Here is a 4,265-nt window from a genome sequence, read left to right as displayed (position 1 = left end):
AGTATAAAATAACTAGGTAATAGTTGGAAGAATAAGGGGAACGTCACTTCTTCCTTCTTTCCTTCCAATCAAAGCATCATCAACAAGAAACTTTTTTCCTCAGCAGGCAGCAAGAAGTAACTCATAAACAGCCATGAAGACAAAGCACGATGCAAGTTTCTCACCAAGATTTCATGTTTTCTTCTTCTTTTGTTTCAAACCCTTCCCCCTAAAAAGTCTAGCATAAGTTCTCCTTATCCATGTGTCTACGTGTCACATTTCTTACCTTCTTCATAAACGAGCATCTCTTTCTTACATTCGATCATGTGATTAGCCCAATAAATAAATAAAAAAAACAATTGTCGTACCGAACACAAGGTATACCAATAATTTGAGGTACCTTTGCAACCCATTCATTCCCCATTAACCACTCAATCACAGATCCATTTCTTGATCAACCACTTTGAGCCTCGTCTAATTATTGACCTTTTTTATTCAACCCACATTCACTTAACCCTGGGATAGGAAGGTGTGTAATTGTATAACATTCAAAAATCAAGTAAAAAAAAAAGTAGCCAAGCAACAATAAAACAATGTCTAAGGGCAAGTGTTCCAATGTCTTTGATATGAACACGTCCCAAATTGCGTCTCTCACTGAGTGCTTAGTACCGTGCCTGAGAAACATGAATGCTAAGTGAGTGATGGACCACATGATCTGAGATTGCCCACATTGATTCAAAAGTATGGAAAAAAAACGAAAAGCAAAAAAAATTAAAAAAAATTAAAAAAAAAATAAAAAAAAAAAAAGAAAATAAACTTGCAAAATTCAAAATTTTCAAATTCACAATTACACTTCTTGGGGATTCTCTCGGGTCTTGAGCCTTGTACCCTTATCTTCTTTAAACCATCAACTTAACCATATTACAACCCTTGAAAGACCTCTTTGAGGTGTACATACACTTAAGAAAAGTTCGGCTAGAGCTACGTTCGGCCTGATTCCTAATGGATACGTAGGCAACCTCACATTGCGGCCACATTCATATTCATATTCACATTCATATTCATATCCATGCATGATCGACTCAAAGAATATCCAATTCTTACCCCTATATATCTAGAGCTAGACTTAGGGGCTTGAACACAAATCATTTAGCCTACCCAGCCTAAAGAGCCGTCATCTTTGACTCTTCTCACATATATTTCCATCACCATAACCCTTGCAGCCAGCCTTAGTATCACATTCACACACTTCACTCACACATCCATATCCATATCGATCATCTTTCCCTTTAAGAACCCTTTATCATGAAATCTTGTTTCAACACTGTGCATGTTTCATCATCTTTCATGACAACATTCATTAGAAGAAACATTGTATACTTTCTTAGCTTCCTGACCTGAGCAATATTCATTGTTTCACGCATCACATAATGTGCTGAATAATATTTATATATCAGTGATTTGTAATCATACAAAGCATATCGTGCTTAGCTCCTTGACCTAAGCAACGCTCATTATGCAATAATAACTTCATCTATATACGTGCTTAGCTTCCAGACCTAAGTGACGTTCAAGATCATTTCTTTACACCATATATGATGCTTAGCTCCATGAATTAAGTTCATTCATCTATCGTGTCACATGATGTAATTGTCCTTAGCCTCCTGGCCTAAGGACATGCATCATGCATACATTATTTTCAAGACAAGCAATTCAATCCATATGATTCATTTCGGCTTGCTCAACGAGGAAGTTCAAAACTTCTTCGCATACACACACCATATACACACTCAACCACAGGTTAAACACATGTCATGTCATGTCAAGTCAAGTTTGGTCAAGTCAGCCGGTCAAGTCAGTCATAGTCTATACGAGTCCCTTGGCAAATTTTATTTTGAAGGTCTCAATTACAACTTACGTCCGGGGACAAGCGGACCATCTGCAGCCCAGGTTCGGGGATAAGCGAACCATTTACAGCCCACGTACGGGGACAAGCGAACCATCTACAGCCCACGTCTGGGGATAAGCGGACCATCTACAGCCCACGTTTGGGGACAAGTAAACCATTTACAGCCCACGTTCGGGGACAATCGAACCACCATCATTTCATGGCACAAGGTTCTCGATACACAGAGACTTGCAATCTTATTAGACAAGTTTTTTTCTCAAGTATGGAAAATTGTCGGTCGTTGTCATCTCTCAAAGCGAAAAAGTCAGCGATTACATCATATGTCGACTTTCCTCAAGCATGGAAAGTATTATCCGGTGGATTTCTTCAAGCATAGAAAACCGCCAAATTCATATGTCAACTTTCCTCAAGCATGGAAAGTATCATTTGGTAGATTTCTTCAAGCATAGAAAGCCACCAAACTCATCTGTTGACTTTCCTCAAGCATGGAAAGTATTATCTGGTGGATTTCTTCAAGCATAGAAAGCTGCCAAACTCATCTGTCTACTTTCCTCAATCATGGAAAGTATTATCCGGTGAATTTCTTCAAGTATCGAAAGCTGCCAAAATCATCTGTCAACTTTCCTCAAGCATGGAAAGTATTATCCGGTGGATTTCTTTCCTCCTTGATCCTCGCCCCAAAGCCAACGCATGAGTTTGGTGCTCTCCATTAACCGCTCAAATCTTGTGCTCAAAGAGGTCCCGGTACCTTATTCTTGGAGCTAGGCTAAAACTCGTCCACATCTCCTGTCCGAACGATCATCTCCCTTCGTCCTTCCGGCTTGCTATCTCATTTCTTCAAGCATAGAAAGCTGCCAAAATCATCTGTTGACTTTCCTCTAGCATAGAAAGTATCATCCGGTAGATTTCTTCAAGCGTAGAAAGCTACCAAGCTCATCTGTCGACTTTCCTCAAGCATGGAAAGTATTTCAACAAAACGTCATCTGGTGGATTCCTTCCAGCATAGGAAGCTACAAAACTCATTTTTCACCGATGCATTGGTGTCAGATACGCATTCTATCCCTTTACTCTTTTATCTGTGGAATTAACATTTTTCTGCAGGTATCGGCGTATACAGAGTGATTTAGGATCGCAGAACGTCTTAAATCATTCTGAGTCCCTATCGACTACTTTGACTATCGCTTTTGAAACTACGGTTTTTACAAACTCGGTCAAAGTGGGGGGCTTCTGTAGACACCTAAAAATGTCTCCCCAAAACCAAACCCGATGATGAAAAGCCTTTCACCGCCATTATTGGTCGGGTTGAGTATTTAATCTTGGAGTGCTTAAATCCATATTTTCATTTCATAAACCAAACCTATTCCTAGCCCATTTCCCCAAACCATAACTTATTTTCCTCTTTTGGTGCCTTTAAACACAAAATAATTCATTTCGTGTCCCTTAAAATCATTCATTTTGTGTCCTTTTTATAAAAAATGTTTAGTCCAGTTTATTTTGGTTCATAATATGGGTCCAATGGTTTAATATTTGGATGGGTCTTGAAAAGATCTTTCCAACGATATATTATAATCCCAAATCCGAGTTATAACGAATAAGTTATGGCCAAAATATTAAACTGAGCCCTAACCGAACCTAAGTCCACCCTACCTACGACCCAATGATCATGTGGGGGTCCAAATTATTTAATCCCATTCCTAAACCAATTAGGATTAATTAAAAGCTTCTATAAGTTTCTAAAATATCTTAATTATCCCTTTTGAAAAGATAAGATTAAAGAGTTTGAAATTGAATAAAACTTTTCTTTTTGAAAGTCCTATATTCGAATTGAAAGATGTTCAAAGATAGACATATATTATTTTCGTGCCTCATATTTTTTATCCAAATCTTTAATGGTTGGATTGTCCTTGAAATTATCTTTCAAATGATATATTATAATATCAATTCCGAACTATAACGGAAAAGATACGAATAAAATATCAAACTCTATCCAAAACTGACACCGTCTCACTATTTCGGCCATATCTTTTGTTATACAACATATTTTAATCTGATTATAATTTTATTAAAAATTATACTTCAAGATCTTTCCAACGATATATTATTTATCTTATTCCGATTTCTGGATCAAAAGATATGATATAAACAAAAACCGCAAAAAATGTTGTCTATCGGAAAAGTTTTATTCCGATTCGAATTCTTATCTTTAATTGATTCTTCGACTCTCTTTTACCTTATAAATAGAGTTCATATCTCCCCTTTTTCAATCATCAACAAGCTTCATCATCAAATAATTCTCCCTCTTTAGCCTAAACACTAGCCACCCCATTCTTTCACTATTCCTTCCTTTAAGCACTCCAAGGAGTCCATATAATACCTA

The sequence above is a fragment of the Chenopodium album genome, chromosome 7 (assembly GCF_948465745.1).
Source record: "Chenopodium album chromosome 7, dcCheAlbu1.1, whole genome shotgun sequence".
In the NCBI taxonomy this organism is placed as follows: Eukaryota; Viridiplantae; Streptophyta; class Magnoliopsida; order Caryophyllales; family Amaranthaceae; genus Chenopodium; species Chenopodium album.
Note: the sequence above shows the minus strand (reverse complement) of the source record.